This window comes from Rhinoderma darwinii, unplaced genomic scaffold (assembly GCF_050947455.1).
Source record: "Rhinoderma darwinii isolate aRhiDar2 unplaced genomic scaffold, aRhiDar2.hap1 Scaffold_491, whole genome shotgun sequence".
Classification (NCBI taxonomy): domain Eukaryota; kingdom Metazoa; phylum Chordata; class Amphibia; order Anura; family Rhinodermatidae; genus Rhinoderma; species Rhinoderma darwinii.
In genome coordinates this window covers 191,726-212,371 of record NW_027464038.1, presented here as the reverse complement: position 1 = coordinate 212,371, position 20,646 = coordinate 191,726, and the positions used below count along the sequence as shown (strand labels likewise).

Sequence of the window (20,646 nt, the reverse complement as noted above, 5' to 3'; positions counted from 1 at the left end):
ACCTACCTAGGAGGGAGGGCGGAGAGAAGACAAGGAAGGTGAATGAGCTGTTCCAATGTGAAATGCCGGAAACACAGAAACACAGAAGACACACACACAACAAGAGGTGGCAATGTATTAATTAATTGCATTTAATAAATGAGCTCATTATCACACATGACTGTACAAATGCATTGTCCAACAGGTGTTGAAATAATGGGATTAAAAGGGGAGATCCCATCAGAAAGACAAAAACAATAGCAAACACAAATAGCACTTTTGGAATCTGATTTTAGTCAACACATAAGGGAAGGGTGCACCGGTCCTGGAAATACTGCAATACCAGGTCAATGCGTGGAGTGGACAGAGCAAGCTCTATTTCCATCTCCCTGTTCTAAAAATCCATTTAATATATGGTCCCCAGATAGGGGACGTATCAGATATTAAACTGATAAGAACAGATACTACACTTGATCTTAGCCAAAAGGCCGAGAAGCGATAACCCGAGCGGCCCTTGCCTTGCCCGAGCCTGTCCCATACTGCTGTTCACCCCTTGCAGCGATTGATTCAGCCTACTCCTAGGCAATTCCATGGGGCCCTGCAGGCTCACACACATTTACAGCTACTAAGCGGGAGGTGAATAAAGGCCGGAGAGGAAGCTACACAGGATTTGCTTCTTTTGCTTGCACCACAATGCAGTGCTGAAAGAGGAGGAATCTACATAAAAACGCCTTCCTGGCAACGCCCAAATGCCCTCCTGCCATGCAGATAAACACTGGCAGCGGCAGCAAGTGCATGCCCACAGCCACCCCTTGTTCCTTCACACCTTGTATCAGCTTTAATCCAGTCCAGTCCGGTGCTGCCTGCTGAGCAGCACTGACCAACACTGCCTGGGCCCAGGCTTTTATCTCTGAGGCAGGCCCCATTATGATGTCAGAAAGCTGGCTCTGGAATCCTGAGGGCTCCACTATGACACGTGCAAAGTTCCGTCTGAACTTTATATAAGACGGTGCGGCTCAGTCAGTCACTCAGTGTTGCCTGAGAGGGCAACACTGCAACAGCCGGCCGCCAGGCTGTCTTTTTTTTGCACATTTATTTGCCTCCAGGAGGCCACAAGAGGGAGACAAGGGACTGCAAAATGGAAAATAAGCATCCACCAACTTTACAGACAACTTCTCTTTGCTCCTACAACCTCCATCCTTGCACAGTTTGTTATTCTTCTAGGTAACATAGTAACAAATCCAAATTGCTGCTCTCTTTGTAGGCAAGCAAGGCTTTGTTGCAACTGCAATTCTTACTTCTTCTTGAAATGTAGGGACGACAGTACATTCCATCACATCCATGTAGTGTACACAGGTAGGTCCATTGTGGCGGGCAGGCAGGCAGGCAGGCAGGCAGGCGGGCGGGCGGGCGGGCGGGCGGCTTTAATGGCTGTTTGCTGTTCCCCTACTCCACTCCGCTATTTGACTGTGGTGCTGCATCAATCAGTGGCTGGCTCAGGTGCAGCTCTTTAACCTACCTAGGAGGGAGGGCGGAGAGAAGACAAGGAAGGTGAATGAGCTGTTCCAATGTGAAATGCCGGAAACACAGAAACACAGAAGACACACACACAACAAGAGGTGGCAATGTATTAATTAATTGCATTTAATAAATGAGCTCATTATCACACATGACTGTACAAATGCATTGTCCAACAGGTGTTGAAATAATGGGATTAAAAGGGGAGATCCCATCAGAAAGACAAAAACAATAGCAAACACAAATAGCACTTTTGGAATCTGATTTTAGTCAACACATAAGGGAAGGGTGCACCGGTCCTGGAAATACTGCAATACCAGGTCAATGCGTGGAGTGGACAGAGCAAGCTCTATTTCCATCTCCCTGTTCTAAAAATCCATTTAATATATGGTCCCCAGATAGGGGACGTATCAGATATTAAACTGATAAGAACAGATACTACACTTGATCTTAGCCAAAAGGCCGAGAAGCGATAACCCGAGCGGCCCTTGCCTTGCCCGAGCCTGTCCCATACTGCTGTTCACCCCTTGCAGCGATTGATTCAGCCTACTCCTAGGCAATTCCATGGGGCCCTGCAGGCTCACACACATTTACAGCTACTAAGCGGGAGGTGAATAAAGGCCGGAGAGGAAGCTACACAGGATTTGCTTCTTTTGCTTGCACCACAATGCAGTGCTGAAAGAGGAGGAATCTACATAAAAACGCCTTCCTGGCAACGCCCAAATGCCCTCCTGCCATGCAGATAAACACTGGCAGCGGCAGCAAGTGCATGCCCACAGCCACCCCTTGTTCCTTCACACCTTGTATCAGCTTTAATCCAGTCCAGTCCGGTGCTGCCTGCTGAGCAGCACTGACCAACACTGCCTGGGCCCAGGCTTTTATCTCTGAGGCAGGCCCCATTATGATGTCAGAAAGCTGGCTCTGGAATCCTGAGGGCTCCACTATGACACGTGCAAAGTTCCGTCTGAACTTTATATAAGACGGTGCGGCTCAGTCAGTCACTCAGTGTTGCCTGAGAGGGCAACACTGCAACAGCCGGCCGCCAGGCTGTCTTTTTTTTGCACATTTATTTGCCTCCAGGAGGCCACAAGAGGGAGACAAGGGACTGCAAAATGGAAAATAAGCATCCACCAACTTTACAGACAACTTCTCTTTGCTCCTACAACCTCCATCCTTGCACAGTTTGTTATTCTTCTAGGTAACATAGTAACAAATCCAAATTGCTGCTCTCTTTGTAGGCAAGCAAGGCTTTGTTGCAACTGCAATTCTTACTTCTTCTTGAAATGTAGGGACGACAGTACATTCCATCACATCCATGTAGTGTACACAGGTAGGTCCATTGTGGCGGGCAGGCAGGCAGGCAGGCAGGCAGGCGGGCGGGCGGGCGGGCGGGCGGCTTTAATGGCTGTTTGCTGTTCCCCTACTCCACTCCGCTATTTGACTGTGGTGCTGCATCAATCAGTGGCTGGCTCAGGTGCAGCTCTTTAACCTACCTAGGAGGGAGGGCGGAGAGAAGACAAGGAAGGTGAATGAGCTGTTCCAATGTGAAATGCCGGAAACACAGAAACACAGAAGACACACACACAACAAGAGGTGGCAATGTATTAATTAATTGCATTTAATAAATGAGCTCATTATCACACATGACTGTACAAATGCATTGTCCAACAGGTGTTGAAATAATGGGATTAAAAGGGGAGATCCCATCAGAAAGACAAAAACAATAGCAAACACAAATAGCACTTTTGGAATCTGATTTTAGTCAACACATAAGGGAAGGGTGCACCGGTCCTGGAAATACTGCAATACCAGGTCAATGCGTGGAGTGGACAGAGCAAGCTCTATTTCCATCTCCCTGTTCTAAAAATCCATTTAATATATGGTCCCCAGATAGGGGACGTATCAGATATTAAACTGATAAGAACAGATACTACACTTGATCTTAGCCAAAAGGCCGAGAAGCGATAACCCGAGCGGCCCTTGCCTTGCCCGAGCCTGTCCCATACTGCTGTTCACCCCTTGCAGCGATTGATTCAGCCTACTCCTAGGCAATTCCATGGGGCCCTGCAGGCTCACACACATTTACAGCTACTAAGCGGGAGGTGAATAAAGGCCGGAGAGGAAGCTACACAGGATTTGCTTCTTTTGCTTGCACCACAATGCAGTGCTGAAAGAGGAGGAATCTACATAAAAACGCCTTCCTGGCAACGCCCAAATGCCCTCCTGCCATGCAGATAAACACTGGCAGCGGCAGCAAGTGCATGCCCACAGCCACCCCTTGTTCCTTCACACCTTGTATCAGCTTTAATCCAGTCCAGTCCGGTGCTGCCTGCTGAGCAGCACTGACCAACACTGCCTGGGCCCAGGCTTTTATCTCTGAGGCAGGCCCCATTATGATGTCAGAAAGCTGGCTCTGGAATCCTGAGGGCTCCACTATGACACGTGCAAAGTTCCGTCTGAACTTTATATAAGACGGTGCGGCTCAGTCAGTCACTCAGTGTTGCCTGAGAGGGCAACACTGCAACAGCCGGCCGCCAGGCTGTCTTTTTTTTGCACATTTATTTGCCTCCAGGAGGCCACAAGAGGGAGACAAGGGACTGCAAAATGGAAAATAAGCATCCACCAACTTTACAGACAACTTCTCTTTGCTCCTACAACCTCCATCCTTGCACAGTTTGTTATTCTTCTAGGTAACATAGTAACAAATCCAAATTGCTGCTCTCTTTGTAGGCAAGCAAGGCTTTGTTGCAACTGCAATTCTTACTTCTTCTTGAAATGTAGGGACGACAGTACATTCCATCACATCCATGTAGTGTACACAGGTAGGTCCATTGTGGCGGGCAGGCAGGCAGGCAGGCAGGCAGGCGGGCGGGCGGGCGGGCGGGCGGCTTTAATGGCTGTTTGCTGTTCCCCTACTCCACTCCGCTATTTGACTGTGGTGCTGCATCAATCAGTGGCTGGCTCAGGTGCAGCTCTTTAACCTACCTAGGAGGGAGGGCGGAGAGAAGACAAGGAAGGTGAATGAGCTGTTCCAATGTGAAATGCCGGAAACACAGAAACACAGAAGACACACACACAACAAGAGGTGGCAATGTATTAATTAATTGCATTTAATAAATGAGCTCATTATCACACATGACTGTACAAATGCATTGTCCAACAGGTGTTGAAATAATGGGATTAAAAGGGGAGATCCCATCAGAAAGACAAAAACAATAGCAAACACAAATAGCACTTTTGGAATCTGATTTTAGTCAACACATAAGGGAAGGGTGCACCGGTCCTGGAAATACTGCAATACCAGGTCAATGCGTGGAGTGGACAGAGCAAGCTCTATTTCCATCTCCCTGTTCTAAAAATCCATTTAATATATGGTCCCCAGATAGGGGACGTATCAGATATTAAACTGATAAGAACAGATACTACACTTGATCTTAGCCAAAAGGCCGAGAAGCGATAACCCGAGCGGCCCTTGCCTTGCCCGAGCCTGTCCCATACTGCTGTTCACCCCTTGCAGCGATTGATTCAGCCTACTCCTAGGCAATTCCATGGGGCCCTGCAGGCTCACACACATTTACAGCTACTAAGCGGGAGGTGAATAAAGGCCGGAGAGGAAGCTACACAGGATTTGCTTCTTTTGCTTGCACCACAATGCAGTGCTGAAAGAGGAGGAATCTACATAAAAACGCCTTCCTGGCAACGCCCAAATGCCCTCCTGCCATGCAGATAAACACTGGCAGCGGCAGCAAGTGCATGCCCACAGCCACCCCTTGTTCCTTCACACCTTGTATCAGCTTTAATCCAGTCCAGTCCGGTGCTGCCTGCTGAGCAGCACTGACCAACACTGCCTGGGCCCAGGCTTTTATCTCTGAGGCAGGCCCCATTATGATGTCAGAAAGCTGGCTCTGGAATCCTGAGGGCTCCACTATGACACGTGCAAAGTTCCGTCTGAACTTTATATAAGACGGTGCGGCTCAGTCAGTCACTCAGTGTTGCCTGAGAGGGCAACACTGCAACAGCCGGCCGCCAGGCTGTCTTTTTTTTGCACATTTATTTGCCTCCAGGAGGCCACAAGAGGGAGACAAGGGACTGCAAAATGGAAAATAAGCATCCACCAACTTTACAGACAACTTCTCTTTGCTCCTACAACCTCCATCCTTGCACAGTTTGTTATTCTTCTAGGTAACATAGTAACAAATCCAAATTGCTGCTCTCTTTGTAGGCAAGCAAGGCTTTGTTGCAACTGCAATTCTTACTTCTTCTTGAAATGTAGGGACGACAGTACATTCCATCACATCCATGTAGTGTACACAGGTAGGTCCATTGTGGCGGGCAGGCAGGCAGGCAGGCAGGCAGGCGGGCGGGCGGGCGGGCGGGCGGCTTTAATGGCTGTTTGCTGTTCCCCTACTCCACTCCGCTATTTGACTGTGGTGCTGCATCAATCAGTGGCTGGCTCAGGTGCAGCTCTTTAACCTACCTAGGAGGGAGGGCGGAGAGAAGACAAGGAAGGTGAATGAGCTGTTCCAATGTGAAATGCCGGAAACACAGAAACACAGAAGACACACACACAACAAGAGGTGGCAATGTATTAATTAATTGCATTTAATAAATGAGCTCATTATCACACATGACTGTACAAATGCATTGTCCAACAGGTGTTGAAATAATGGGATTAAAAGGGGAGATCCCATCAGAAAGACAAAAACAATAGCAAACACAAATAGCACTTTTGGAATCTGATTTTAGTCAACACATAAGGGAAGGGTGCACCGGTCCTGGAAATACTGCAATACCAGGTCAATGCGTGGAGTGGACAGAGCAAGCTCTATTTCCATCTCCCTGTTCTAAAAATCCATTTAATATATGGTCCCCAGATAGGGGACGTATCAGATATTAAACTGATAAGAACAGATACTACACTTGATCTTAGCCAAAAGGCCGAGAAGCGATAACCCGAGCGGCCCTTGCCTTGCCCGAGCCTGTCCCATACTGCTGTTCACCCCTTGCAGCGATTGATTCAGCCTACTCCTAGGCAATTCCATGGGGCCCTGCAGGCTCACACACATTTACAGCTACTAAGCGGGAGGTGAATAAAGGCCGGAGAGGAAGCTACACAGGATTTGCTTCTTTTGCTTGCACCACAATGCAGTGCTGAAAGAGGAGGAATCTACATAAAAACGCCTTCCTGGCAACGCCCAAATGCCCTCCTGCCATGCAGATAAACACTGGCAGCGGCAGCAAGTGCATGCCCACAGCCACCCCTTGTTCCTTCACACCTTGTATCAGCTTTAATCCAGTCCAGTCCGGTGCTGCCTGCTGAGCAGCACTGACCAACACTGCCTGGGCCCAGGCTTTTATCTCTGAGGCAGGCCCCATTATGATGTCAGAAAGCTGGCTCTGGAATCCTGAGGGCTCCACTATGACACGTGCAAAGTTCCGTCTGAACTTTATATAAGACGGTGCGGCTCAGTCAGTCACTCAGTGTTGCCTGAGAGGGCAACACTGCAACAGCCGGCCGCCAGGCTGTCTTTTTTTTGCACATTTATTTGCCTCCAGGAGGCCACAAGAGGGAGACAAGGGACTGCAAAATGGAAAATAAGCATCCACCAACTTTACAGACAACTTCTCTTTGCTCCTACAACCTCCATCCTTGCACAGTTTGTTATTCTTCTAGGTAACATAGTAACAAATCCAAATTGCTGCTCTCTTTGTAGGCAAGCAAGGCTTTGTTGCAACTGCAATTCTTACTTCTTCTTGAAATGTAGGGACGACAGTACATTCCATCACATCCATGTAGTGTACACAGGTAGGTCCATTGTGGCGGGCAGGCAGGCAGGCAGGCAGGCAGGCGGGCGGGCGGGCGGGCGGGCGGCTTTAATGGCTGTTTGCTGTTCCCCTACTCCACTCCGCTATTTGACTGTGGTGCTGCATCAATCAGTGGCTGGCTCAGGTGCAGCTCTTTAACCTACCTAGGAGGGAGGGCGGAGAGAAGACAAGGAAGGTGAATGAGCTGTTCCAATGTGAAATGCCGGAAACACAGAAACACAGAAGACACACACACAACAAGAGGTGGCAATGTATTAATTAATTGCATTTAATAAATGAGCTCATTATCACACATGACTGTACAAATGCATTGTCCAACAGGTGTTGAAATAATGGGATTAAAAGGGGAGATCCCATCAGAAAGACAAAAACAATAGCAAACACAAATAGCACTTTTGGAATCTGATTTTAGTCAACACATAAGGGAAGGGTGCACCGGTCCTGGAAATACTGCAATACCAGGTCAATGCGTGGAGTGGACAGAGCAAGCTCTATTTCCATCTCCCTGTTCTAAAAATCCATTTAATATATGGTCCCCAGATAGGGGACGTATCAGATATTAAACTGATAAGAACAGATACTACACTTGATCTTAGCCAAAAGGCCGAGAAGCGATAACCCGAGCGGCCCTTGCCTTGCCCGAGCCTGTCCCATACTGCTGTTCACCCCTTGCAGCGATTGATTCAGCCTACTCCTAGGCAATTCCATGGGGCCCTGCAGGCTCACACACATTTACAGCTACTAAGCGGGAGGTGAATAAAGGCCGGAGAGGAAGCTACACAGGATTTGCTTCTTTTGCTTGCACCACAATGCAGTGCTGAAAGAGGAGGAATCTACATAAAAACGCCTTCCTGGCAACGCCCAAATGCCCTCCTGCCATGCAGATAAACACTGGCAGCGGCAGCAAGTGCATGCCCACAGCCACCCCTTGTTCCTTCACACCTTGTATCAGCTTTAATCCAGTCCAGTCCGGTGCTGCCTGCTGAGCAGCACTGACCAACACTGCCTGGGCCCAGGCTTTTATCTCTGAGGCAGGCCCCATTATGATGTCAGAAAGCTGGCTCTGGAATCCTGAGGGCTCCACTATGACACGTGCAAAGTTCCGTCTGAACTTTATATAAGACGGTGCGGCTCAGTCAGTCACTCAGTGTTGCCTGAGAGGGCAACACTGCAACAGCCGGCCGCCAGGCTGTCTTTTTTTTGCACATTTATTTGCCTCCAGGAGGCCACAAGAGGGAGACAAGGGACTGCAAAATGGAAAATAAGCATCCACCAACTTTACAGACAACTTCTCTTTGCTCCTACAACCTCCATCCTTGCACAGTTTGTTATTCTTCTAGGTAACATAGTAACAAATCCAAATTGCTGCTCTCTTTGTAGGCAAGCAAGGCTTTGTTGCAACTGCAATTCTTACTTCTTCTTGAAATGTAGGGACGACAGTACATTCCATCACATCCATGTAGTGTACACAGGTAGGTCCATTGTGGCGGGCAGGCAGGCAGGCAGGCAGGCAGGCGGGCGGGCGGGCGGGCGGGCGGCTTTAATGGCTGTTTGCTGTTCCCCTACTCCACTCCGCTATTTGACTGTGGTGCTGCATCAATCAGTGGCTGGCTCAGGTGCAGCTCTTTAACCTACCTAGGAGGGAGGGCGGAGAGAAGACAAGGAAGGTGAATGAGCTGTTCCAATGTGAAATGCCGGAAACACAGAAACACAGAAGACACACACACAACAAGAGGTGGCAATGTATTAATTAATTGCATTTAATAAATGAGCTCATTATCACACATGACTGTACAAATGCATTGTCCAACAGGTGTTGAAATAATGGGATTAAAAGGGGAGATCCCATCAGAAAGACAAAAACAATAGCAAACACAAATAGCACTTTTGGAATCTGATTTTAGTCAACACATAAGGGAAGGGTGCACCGGTCCTGGAAATACTGCAATACCAGGTCAATGCGTGGAGTGGACAGAGCAAGCTCTATTTCCATCTCCCTGTTCTAAAAATCCATTTAATATATGGTCCCCAGATAGGGGACGTATCAGATATTAAACTGATAAGAACAGATACTACACTTGATCTTAGCCAAAAGGCCGAGAAGCGATAACCCGAGCGGCCCTTGCCTTGCCCGAGCCTGTCCCATACTGCTGTTCACCCCTTGCAGCGATTGATTCAGCCTACTCCTAGGCAATTCCATGGGGCCCTGCAGGCTCACACACATTTACAGCTACTAAGCGGGAGGTGAATAAAGGCCGGAGAGGAAGCTACACAGGATTTGCTTCTTTTGCTTGCACCACAATGCAGTGCTGAAAGAGGAGGAATCTACATAAAAACGCCTTCCTGGCAACGCCCAAATGCCCTCCTGCCATGCAGATAAACACTGGCAGCGGCAGCAAGTGCATGCCCACAGCCACCCCTTGTTCCTTCACACCTTGTATCAGCTTTAATCCAGTCCAGTCCGGTGCTGCCTGCTGAGCAGCACTGACCAACACTGCCTGGGCCCAGGCTTTTATCTCTGAGGCAGGCCCCATTATGATGTCAGAAAGCTGGCTCTGGAATCCTGAGGGCTCCACTATGACACGTGCAAAGTTCCGTCTGAACTTTATATAAGACGGTGCGGCTCAGTCAGTCACTCAGTGTTGCCTGAGAGGGCAACACTGCAACAGCCGGCCGCCAGGCTGTCTTTTTTTTGCACATTTATTTGCCTCCAGGAGGCCACAAGAGGGAGACAAGGGACTGCAAAATGGAAAATAAGCATCCACCAACTTTACAGACAACTTCTCTTTGCTCCTACAACCTCCATCCTTGCACAGTTTGTTATTCTTCTAGGTAACATAGTAACAAATCCAAATTGCTGCTCTCTTTGTAGGCAAGCAAGGCTTTGTTGCAACTGCAATTCTTACTTCTTCTTGAAATGTAGGGACGACAGTACATTCCATCACATCCATGTAGTGTACACAGGTAGGTCCATTGTGGCGGGCAGGCAGGCAGGCAGGCAGGCAGGCGGGCGGGCGGGCGGGCGGGCGGCTTTAATGGCTGTTTGCTGTTCCCCTACTCCACTCCGCTATTTGACTGTGGTGCTGCATCAATCAGTGGCTGGCTCAGGTGCAGCTCTTTAACCTACCTAGGAGGGAGGGCGGAGAGAAGACAAGGAAGGTGAATGAGCTGTTCCAATGTGAAATGCCGGAAACACAGAAACACAGAAGACACACACACAACAAGAGGTGGCAATGTATTAATTAATTGCATTTAATAAATGAGCTCATTATCACACATGACTGTACAAATGCATTGTCCAACAGGTGTTGAAATAATGGGATTAAAAGGGGAGATCCCATCAGAAAGACAAAAACAATAGCAAACACAAATAGCACTTTTGGAATCTGATTTTAGTCAACACATAAGGGAAGGGTGCACCGGTCCTGGAAATACTGCAATACCAGGTCAATGCGTGGAGTGGACAGAGCAAGCTCTATTTCCATCTCCCTGTTCTAAAAATCCATTTAATATATGGTCCCCAGATAGGGGACGTATCAGATATTAAACTGATAAGAACAGATACTACACTTGATCTTAGCCAAAAGGCCGAGAAGCGATAACCCGAGCGGCCCTTGCCTTGCCCGAGCCTGTCCCATACTGCTGTTCACCCCTTGCAGCGATTGATTCAGCCTACTCCTAGGCAATTCCATGGGGCCCTGCAGGCTCACACACATTTACAGCTACTAAGCGGGAGGTGAATAAAGGCCGGAGAGGAAGCTACACAGGATTTGCTTCTTTTGCTTGCACCACAATGCAGTGCTGAAAGAGGAGGAATCTACATAAAAACGCCTTCCTGGCAACGCCCAAATGCCCTCCTGCCATGCAGATAAACACTGGCAGCGGCAGCAAGTGCATGCCCACAGCCACCCCTTGTTCCTTCACACCTTGTATCAGCTTTAATCCAGTCCAGTCCGGTGCTGCCTGCTGAGCAGCACTGACCAACACTGCCTGGGCCCAGGCTTTTATCTCTGAGGCAGGCCCCATTATGATGTCAGAAAGCTGGCTCTGGAATCCTGAGGGCTCCACTATGACACGTGCAAAGTTCCGTCTGAACTTTATATAAGACGGTGCGGCTCAGTCAGTCACTCAGTGTTGCCTGAGAGGGCAACACTGCAACAGCCGGCCGCCAGGCTGTCTTTTTTTTGCACATTTATTTGCCTCCAGGAGGCCACAAGAGGGAGACAAGGGACTGCAAAATGGAAAATAAGCATCCACCAACTTTACAGACAACTTCTCTTTGCTCCTACAACCTCCATCCTTGCACAGTTTGTTATTCTTCTAGGTAACATAGTAACAAATCCAAATTGCTGCTCTCTTTGTAGGCAAGCAAGGCTTTGTTGCAACTGCAATTCTTACTTCTTCTTGAAATGTAGGGACGACAGTACATTCCATCACATCCATGTAGTGTACACAGGTAGGTCCATTGTGGCGGGCAGGCAGGCAGGCAGGCAGGCAGGCGGGCGGGCGGGCGGGCGGGCGGGCGGCTTTAATGGCTGTTTGCTGTTCCCCTACTCCACTCCGCTATTTGACTGTGGTGCTGCATCAATCAGTGGCTGGCTCAGGTGCAGCTCTTTAACCTACCTAGGAGGGAGGGCGGAGAGAAGACAAGGAAGGTGAATGAGCTGTTCCAATGTGAAATGCCGGAAACACAGAAACACAGAAGACACACACACAACAAGAGGTGGCAATGTATTAATTAATTGCATTTAATAAATGAGCTCATTATCACACATGACTGTACAAATGCATTGTCCAACAGGTGTTGAAATAATGGGATTAAAAGGGGAGATCCCATCAGAAAGACAAAAACAATAGCAAACACAAATAGCACTTTTGGAATCTGATTTTAGTCAACACATAAGGGAAGGGTGCACCGGTCCTGGAAATACTGCAATACCAGGTCAATGCGTGGAGTGGACAGAGCAAGCTCTATTTCCATCTCCCTGTTCTAAAAATCCATTTAATATATGGTCCCCAGATAGGGGACGTATCAGATATTAAACTGATAAGAACAGATACTACACTTGATCTTAGCCAAAAGGCCGAGAAGCGATAACCCGAGCGGCCCTTGCCTTGCCCGAGCCTGTCCCATACTGCTGTTCACCCCTTGCAGCGATTGATTCAGCCTACTCCTAGGCAATTCCATGGGGCCCTGCAGGCTCACACACATTTACAGCTACTAAGCGGGAGGTGAATAAAGGCCGGAGAGGAAGCTACACAGGATTTGCTTCTTTTGCTTGCACCACAATGCAGTGCTGAAAGAGGAGGAATCTACATAAAAACGCCTTCCTGGCAACGCCCAAATGCCCTCCTGCCATGCAGATAAACACTGGCAGCGGCAGCAAGTGCATGCCCACAGCCACCCCTTGTTCCTTCACACCTTGTATCAGCTTTAATCCAGTCCAGTCCGGTGCTGCCTGCTGAGCAGCACTGACCAACACTGCCTGGGCCCAGGCTTTTATCTCTGAGGCAGGCCCCATTATGATGTCAGAAAGCTGGCTCTGGAATCCTGAGGGCTCCACTATGACACGTGCAAAGTTCCGTCTGAACTTTATATAAGACGGTGCGGCTCAGTCAGTCACTCAGTGTTGCCTGAGAGGGCAACACTGCAACAGCCGGCCGCCAGGCTGTCTTTTTTTTGCACATTTATTTGCCTCCAGGAGGCCACAAGAGGGAGACAAGGGACTGCAAAATGGAAAATAAGCATCCACCAACTTTACAGACAACTTCTCTTTGCTCCTACAACCTCCATCCTTGCACAGTTTGTTATTCTTCTAGGTAACATAGTAACAAATCCAAATTGCTGCTCTCTTTGTAGGCAAGCAAGGCTTTGTTGCAACTGCAATTCTTACTTCTTCTTGAAATGTAGGGACGACAGTACATTCCATCACATCCATGTAGTGTACACAGGTAGGTCCATTGTGGCGGGCAGGCAGGCAGGCAGGCAGGCAGGCGGGCGGGCGGGCGGGCGGGCGGCTTTAATGGCTGTTTGCTGTTCCCCTACTCCACTCCGCTATTTGACTGTGGTGCTGCATCAATCAGTGGCTGGCTCAGGTGCAGCTCTTTAACCTACCTAGGAGGGAGGGCGGAGAGAAGACAAGGAAGGTGAATGAGCTGTTCCAATGTGAAATGCCGGAAACACAGAAACACAGAAGACACACACACAACAAGAGGTGGCAATGTATTAATTAATTGCATTTAATAAATGAGCTCATTATCACACATGACTGTACAAATGCATTGTCCAACAGGTGTTGAAATAATGGGATTAAAAGGGGAGATCCCATCAGAAAGACAAAAACAATAGCAAACACAAATAGCACTTTTGGAATCTGATTTTAGTCAACACATAAGGGAAGGGTGCACCGGTCCTGGAAATACTGCAATACCAGGTCAATGCGTGGAGTGGACAGAGCAAGCTCTATTTCCATCTCCCTGTTCTAAAAATCCATTTAATATATGGTCCCCAGATAGGGGACGTATCAGATATTAAACTGATAAGAACAGATACTACACTTGATCTTAGCCAAAAGGCCGAGAAGCGATAACCCGAGCGGCCCTTGCCTTGCCCGAGCCTGTCCCATACTGCTGTTCACCCCTTGCAGCGATTGATTCAGCCTACTCCTAGGCAATTCCATGGGGCCCTGCAGGCTCACACACATTTACAGCTACTAAGCGGGAGGTGAATAAAGGCCGGAGAGGAAGCTACACAGGATTTGCTTCTTTTGCTTGCACCACAATGCAGTGCTGAAAGAGGAGGAATCTACATAAAAACGCCTTCCTGGCAACGCCCAAATGCCCTCCTGCCATGCAGATAAACACTGGCAGCGGCAGCAAGTGCATGCCCACAGCCACCCCTTGTTCCTTCACACCTTGTATCAGCTTTAATCCAGTCCAGTCCGGTGCTGCCTGCTGAGCAGCACTGACCAACACTGCCTGGGCCCAGGCTTTTATCTCTGAGGCAGGCCCCATTATGATGTCAGAAAGCTGGCTCTGGAATCCTGAGGGCTCCACTATGACACGTGCAAAGTTCCGTCTGAACTTTATATAAGACGGTGCGGCTCAGTCAGTCACTCAGTGTTGCCTGAGAGGGCAACACTGCAACAGCCGGCCGCCAGGCTGTCTTTTTTTTGCACATTTATTTGCCTCCAGGAGGCCACAAGAGGGAGACAAGGGACTGCAAAATGGAAAATAAGCATCCACCAACTTTACAGACAACTTCTCTTTGCTCCTACAACCTCCATCCTTGCACAGTTTGTTATTCTTCTAGGTAACATAGTAACAAATCCAAATTGCTGCTCTCTTTGTAGGCAAGCAAGGCTTTGTTGCAACTGCAATTCTTACTTCTTCTTGAAATGTAGGGACGACAGTACATTCCATCACATCCATGTAGTGTACACAGGTAGGTCCATTGTGGCGGGCAGGCAGGCAGGCAGGCAGGCAGGCGGGCGGGCGGGCGGGCGGGCGGCTTTAATGGCTGTTTGCTGTTCCCCTACTCCACTCCGCTATTTGACTGTGGTGCTGCATCAATCAGTGGCTGGCTCAGGTGCAGCTCTTTAACCTACCTAGGAGGGAGGGCGGAGAGAAGACAAGGAAGGTGAATGAGCTGTTCCAATGTGAAATGCCGGAAACACAGAAACACAGAAGACACACACACAACAAGAGGTGGCAATGTATTAATTAATTGCATTTAATAAATGAGCTCATTATCACACATGACTGTACAAATGCATTGTCCAACAGGTGTTGAAATAATGGGATTAAAAGGGGAGATCCCATCAGAAAGACAAAAACAATAGCAAACACAAATAGCACTTTTGGAATCTGATTTTAGTCAACACATAAGGGAAGGGTGCACCGGTCCTGGAAATACTGCAATACCAGGTCAATGCGTGGAGTGGACAGAGCAAGCTCTATTTCCATCTCCCTGTTCTAAAAATCCATTTAATATATGGTCCCCAGATAGGGGACGTATCAGATATTAAACTGATAAGAACAGATACTACACTTGATCTTAGCCAAAAGGCCGAGAAGCGATAACCCGAGCGGCCCTTGCCTTGCCCGAGCCTGTCCCATACTGCTGTTCACCCCTTGCAGCGATTGATTCAGCCTACTCCTAGGCAATTCCATGGGGCCCTGCAGGCTCACACACATTTACAGCTACTAAGCGGGAGGTGAATAAAGGCCGGAGAGGAAGCTACACAGGATTTGCTTCTTTTGCTTGCACCACAATGCAGTGCTGAAAGAGGAGGAATCTACATAAAAACGCCTTCCTGGCAACGCCCAAATGCCCTCCTGCCATGCAGATAAACACTGGCAGCGGCAGCAAGTGCATGCCCACAGCCACCCCTTGTTCCTTCACACCTTGTATCAGCTTTAATCCAGTCCAGTCCGGTGCTGCCTGCTGAGCAGCACTGACCAACACTGCCTGGGCCCAGGCTTTTATCTCTGAGGCAGGCCCCATTATGATGTCAGAAAGCTGGCTCTGGAATCCTGAGGGCTCCACTATGACACGTGCAAAGTTCCGTCTGAACTTTATATAAGACGGTGCGGCTCAGTCAGTCACTCAGTGTTGCCTGAGAGGGCAACACTGCAACAGCCGGCCGCCAGGCTGTCTTTTTTTTGCACATTTATTTGCCTCCAGGAGGCCACAAGAGGGAGACAAGGGACTGCAAAATGGAAAATAAGCATCCACCAACTTTACAGACAACTTCTCTTTGCTCCTACAACCTCCATCCTTGCACAGTTTGTTATTCTTCTAGGTAACATAGTAACAAATCCAAATTGCTGCTCTCTTTGTAGGCAAGCAAGGCTTTGTTGCAACTGCAATTCTTACTTCTTCTTGAAATGTAGGGACGACAGTACATTCCATCACATCCATGTAGTGTACACAGGTAGGTCCATTGTGGCGGGCAGGCAGGCAGGCAGGCAGGCAGGCGGGCGGGCGGGCGGGCGGGCGGCTTTAATGGCTGTTTGCTGTTCCCCTACTCCACTCCGCTATTTGACTGTGGTGCTGCATCAATCAGTGGCTGGCTCAGGTGCAGCTCTTTAACCTACCTAGGAGGGAGGGCGGAGAGAAGACAAGGAAGGTGAATGAGCTGTTCCAATGTGAAATGCCGGAAACACAGAAACACAGAAGACACACACACAACAAGAGGTGGCAATGTATTAATTAATTGCATTTAATAAATGAGCTCATTATCACACATGACTGTACAAATGCATTGTCCAACAGGTGTTGAAATAATGGGATTAAAAGGGGAGATCCCATCAGAAAGACAAAAACAATAGCAAACACAAATAGCACTTTTGGAATCTGATTTTAGTCAACACATAAGGGAAGGGTGCACCGGTCCTGGAAATACTGCAATACCAGGTCAATGCGTGGAGTGGACAGAGCAAGCTCTATTTCCATCTCCCTGTTCTAAAAATCCATTTAATATATGGTCCCCAGATAGGGGACGTATCAGATATTAAACTGATAAGAACAGATTTTTGATTGAAAAATGCTTTATTGACAATCAATCGTCATCATACAAACATTACTGCGACGCAGCGCGAGCCATGAAGCAGCAAATAATAAATAATAACAGTCGTCAAACATAACATGACAGTATAATACACAGTACAGGCTAGCCTATGCTATACATTACACCACATGCTACACTAACATTCTTGCATTCACTAAAGCCAAACAACAAAGCATTACAGACAAGTGATGGGATAGGGGAGTGGGTAGGAGGGGATAGGGAAGCGGGAAATCACAGGCCCGAAGCTTTATTGAAAGACAACACACAAGAAGGGAGAGTGGGGGGAAGGGGAGTATCAGTCCTCTTCCTCATCGACGTCCGGGCTGTCCCAGGTGGAATAGTCTCTGAGCAGGCTGTGGATCAGCCTGCGGCAGTCCTGGACGGACACACTCTCTCTCCGCAAAATCAGACGATTCCTGGCGAACCATATAGCGTCCTTAAAACAGTTCATAAGGCGCCAGGCTTCCTGGATTGCTCCATCCGTGGTATTCCCAGGAAATAGTCCATAAAGTACCGAGCGGTACGACAGTCCGTTCCTGGGAACTGAGTCCTTGAGTTCGTGTTCCAAGGCTTTCAACAGACCCTGTGCAAAGGGGCACTGCCAGAAAATGTGCAAAGATGTTTCCTCCGTGAAGGGGCACCTGGGGCAGTACCGGGTCTTGCACAGGTTGCGGGCATGCATGAATGACCTAAGAGGCAGTCCTCCCTGGATGGCCATCCATGAAATGTCCTTGTGCCCGTTGGTCAACCTGCCAGATGACACGTTAGTCCAAACAGTCTCCAACGTGTCGGCATGAAGCCCTGGAACAAACTCCAGTGAGTCCTTTGCTCTGATGTGCTTGTGGATCGTCTTAGGTTTCCACAAGTCGGGCTTAAGACCCTCCAGTTGATGCTCCCTCACAAACCGGACGACATCTCCGTAGAACCAGGGAGCGTGCCAGTTGTAAGGGAAGGAGCTGTCCCACTTATCCCAGCCAAAACCTCGCCAGAGGGGAAGGAGGAAGTAGCGGGACATGGCCTTGCCCGCAGAGCCGTTTGCTGTCCTCAGAGTCCTACGAACACAGTCACATACAAAAGCGATCCGCAGCAGAGTGGGAATGTCGGGTATACCCTTCCCACCTTTGCGGGGCTCCTTGTACATAACAGTCCGCTTTACTCTGTCCATTTTCGAGCCCCAGATGAAGCGAAACACAGTCCTGGTAATGGCCCTCGAGACCGTTGCAAGAGGGGGCCATGCCTGTGCAGTGTATTGTAGCACAGGCAAGACTTCGTTACGCAGGACCATTGCTTTGCCCTCAATAGTGAGTTGTCTGAGGCTCCACAGTCCGATCCTTTGGTTGACTTTGGCCAAGCGTTCTTCCCACGACTTTAGGGCTGCACCTTCCTTACCGAACCAGACTCCCAGAATTTTGATGAAGTCCGGCTTGATAGTAAACGGGAAGGAGGCAGGAGAAGGCAGGTACCACTTTCCGAAGAGCATGGCTTCCGACTTCCCGCAGTTGACTTTTGCCCCTGAAGCGCGTCCGAACTCCTCACAGGTCTGGACGAGTGCAGTCACCGAACTCTGGTCAGCGCAGAAGACGGTCACGTCGTCCATGTACAGCGAGCATTTGACCTCGAAGTGTCCTGGACCTGGTGCGGTGATCCCTCTGATCTCTCCATTCTGCCGGATAGCCTCTGCGAAGAGCTCTATAACACAAACAAAAAGGAGAGGTGAAAGAGGACAGCCTTGTCTAACCCCCGACGATACAGGAAAGGGGTCAGTCTTCCAGCCGTTCACCAGCACCGAGCTGTAAATGTCGCAATACATCAGGTTAACATACAAACAGAACAACCTGCCAAGCCGCAGCCTACGCAGAGCCTTACCCATGAATTCGTGAGAGACCCGGTCAAAAGCCTTCTCCTGATCCAGACTGACCAGGGCCGCGTGTGTACGGCGGCTTTGCATGTAATGCACCGTGTCCCTCACCAGGGCAAGACTGTCGGCCACCCTACGGCCAGGAATGCCGCAGGTTTGGTCCGATCCGATGATCTGTCCGATGACAACCTTCAGTCTGTTGGTCAATACTTTGGCGAGGATCTTGTAGTCCACGTTCAGGAGAGAGATGGGACGCCAGTTTTTCAGGTCACATCTCTCCCCCTTCCGCTTATACAAGATCGTGATCATGCCTTCTCTCAAGGACGGTGGCATTCTACCCTCCACCACCATCTCCTCATAGAGCTCCAGCAGGTCCGGACAGATCAAGTCCCCCAGCGCTACATAGAGCTCTGCTGGGAGACCATCACTGCCCGGGGTCCTGCCGGGTCTGAAGGATTTAGAGGCAGAGAGCAGTTCCTCCACCGTCAGGGGTACATCCATAGCCTCCGTACCTGCAGGATCAAGATGATTAGTGATACCTGACAGGAATTTATCGGCGGCTTCGGGGTCAGTGGTTTTCCGGGAGTAGAGGCTTCGGTAGTAGTCTGTGACGACTCCCATCACCTCCTTCTTCCCAGAATGCATGTTTCCGGTCTCATCTCGGAGTTCCTTCAGGGGCGTGTGGCCGGCATGGAGTTTCCTGAAAAAGAACGAGTTACATTTCTCACCCTTCTCCAGGTTCTCCACCTTGGAACGAAAGACAATTCGCTTGGATTCCTCCTCAAAGTGCCTTTTCAGGCCCTTTTTGGCTTCCTCCAGCTCCTTCCTGACGTCCCAGCCGCATTGAAGGAGGTCTTGCAGGGATCGCAGCTGACGCTGCATCTCTCTGAAGTCTCTCTTCCTCTCACACGCCTGTTGACGACTTTTTGCCTGAAAGAAACAACGAAATTCAACTTTAACATATTCCCACCAGTCACAGGTTTTGTCAAAGAAAACTTTATCATTCCTCCAAACAATATAGGCGTCTCTAAGTTCCGCCAGTACCTCCTCTCTTTCCAGCAGGGCACAATTCAGCTTCCAGGAGCCAGGGCCGGGAGGAAAACCGTGGCCGATGGCACCCTGGAAGAGAATGGCCCTGTGGTCAGAGAAGAAGCAGGGGATCATGGAGTGCCCATGCTGCTTGACTGCCCGGGAGGTGAACACAAAGTCAATCCGAGAACGAAGTGAGCCATCGGGTCGGCTCCATGAATAGTTCACAGAGCCGATCCCCATGGAGCCCACAACGTCCTGCAAGGATGCTTCGGTTACCATCTCGATAAGCAGTTTGGAACTGACATCCAGCTTGATTGAAGTGCCGGAACTTCGTCCATCCTCTTCGATGGGGCAGTTGAAGTCCCCGGCCATCACCACTGCCCTAGTGGTGGCGAGCTGGGTCCGCAGGGTCTGGAATAGTTCCAGGCGCTCAGCCTTCATAGGGGGAGCGTACACGTTGATGAGCCTAATCGGCTCTCCCGCCCAGGAACCGTCTACGACCAACAAGCGGCCGCAGACGAGCTCCTGGACAGAGTCAACAGTAAATACGCTTCCCCTAATCAGGATGGCAACCCCTGCAGACTTACAGTCGCCCCCACCAGACCAGTAGGACGGGCCATGGGTCCACTGCCTGGCCAGATGATGGTATGACCTGGAAGAGGGGAGAGTACATTCCTGCAGCATAAATACATCACTCGACTGCTTGGAAAGAAAAGTTAGCACCATCTGACATCTAGTCCTATCTCTAACACTCCTCACATTGAGGCTAAAGATGTTAAGTTTAGCAGCCATGGGGGAGAATAAAGAAGGTTAGTGCAAACGATACACCTTAGTTACCAGTCCGGTCGGGCGGATCCTCCT

At 49.3% G+C, this 20,646-nt stretch overlaps 11 non-coding genes and 1 pseudogene across 11 annotated transcripts; all 12 read right to left on the bottom strand.

Moving 5' to 3' along the window:
* Positions 1 to 288: 288 nt before the first annotated feature.
* On the bottom strand, positions 289 to 479 carry LOC142720115 (U2 spliceosomal RNA). The gene has a single exon (XR_012872953.1). It is a non-coding gene; the product is annotated as a U2 spliceosomal RNA (small nuclear RNA).
* Positions 480 to 1,780: 1,301 nt separating this feature from the next.
* Positions 1,781 to 1,971, bottom strand: LOC142720114 (U2 spliceosomal RNA). Its single transcript, XR_012872952.1, has one exon. It is a non-coding gene; the product is annotated as a U2 spliceosomal RNA (small nuclear RNA).
* A 1,301-nt stretch (positions 1,972 to 3,272) lies between these two features.
* LOC142720113 (U2 spliceosomal RNA) lies at positions 3,273 to 3,463 on the bottom strand. Its single transcript, XR_012872950.1, has one exon. It is a non-coding gene; the product is annotated as a U2 spliceosomal RNA (small nuclear RNA).
* A 1,301-nt stretch (positions 3,464 to 4,764) lies between these two features.
* Positions 4,765 to 4,955, bottom strand: LOC142720112 (U2 spliceosomal RNA). The gene has a single exon (XR_012872949.1). It is a non-coding gene; the product is annotated as a U2 spliceosomal RNA (small nuclear RNA).
* A 1,301-nt stretch (positions 4,956 to 6,256) lies between these two features.
* LOC142720111 (U2 spliceosomal RNA) lies at positions 6,257 to 6,447 on the bottom strand. The gene has a single exon (XR_012872948.1). It is a non-coding gene; the product is annotated as a U2 spliceosomal RNA (small nuclear RNA).
* A 1,301-nt stretch (positions 6,448 to 7,748) lies between these two features.
* On the bottom strand, positions 7,749 to 7,939 carry LOC142720110 (U2 spliceosomal RNA). The gene has a single exon (XR_012872947.1). It is a non-coding gene; the product is annotated as a U2 spliceosomal RNA (small nuclear RNA).
* Positions 7,940 to 9,240: 1,301 nt separating this feature from the next.
* On the bottom strand, positions 9,241 to 9,431 carry LOC142720107 (U2 spliceosomal RNA). The gene has a single exon (XR_012872945.1). It is a non-coding gene; the product is annotated as a U2 spliceosomal RNA (small nuclear RNA).
* Positions 9,432 to 10,732: 1,301 nt separating this feature from the next.
* LOC142720106 (U2 spliceosomal RNA) lies at positions 10,733 to 10,923 on the bottom strand. Its single transcript, XR_012872944.1, has one exon. It is a non-coding gene; the product is annotated as a U2 spliceosomal RNA (small nuclear RNA).
* Positions 10,924 to 12,228: 1,305 nt separating this feature from the next.
* On the bottom strand, positions 12,229 to 12,419 carry LOC142720105 (U2 spliceosomal RNA). The gene has a single exon (XR_012872943.1). It is a non-coding gene; the product is annotated as a U2 spliceosomal RNA (small nuclear RNA).
* A 1,301-nt stretch (positions 12,420 to 13,720) lies between these two features.
* Positions 13,721 to 13,911, bottom strand: LOC142720104 (U2 spliceosomal RNA). Its single transcript, XR_012872942.1, has one exon. It is a non-coding gene; the product is annotated as a U2 spliceosomal RNA (small nuclear RNA).
* Positions 13,912 to 15,212: 1,301 nt separating this feature from the next.
* Positions 15,213 to 15,403, bottom strand: LOC142720103 (U2 spliceosomal RNA). The gene has a single exon (XR_012872941.1). It is a non-coding gene; the product is annotated as a U2 spliceosomal RNA (small nuclear RNA).
* Positions 15,404 to 16,704: 1,301 nt separating this feature from the next.
* On the bottom strand, positions 16,705 to 16,878 carry LOC142720120 (U2 spliceosomal RNA; annotated as a pseudogene).
* Positions 16,879 to 20,646: the final 3,768 nt, after the last annotated feature.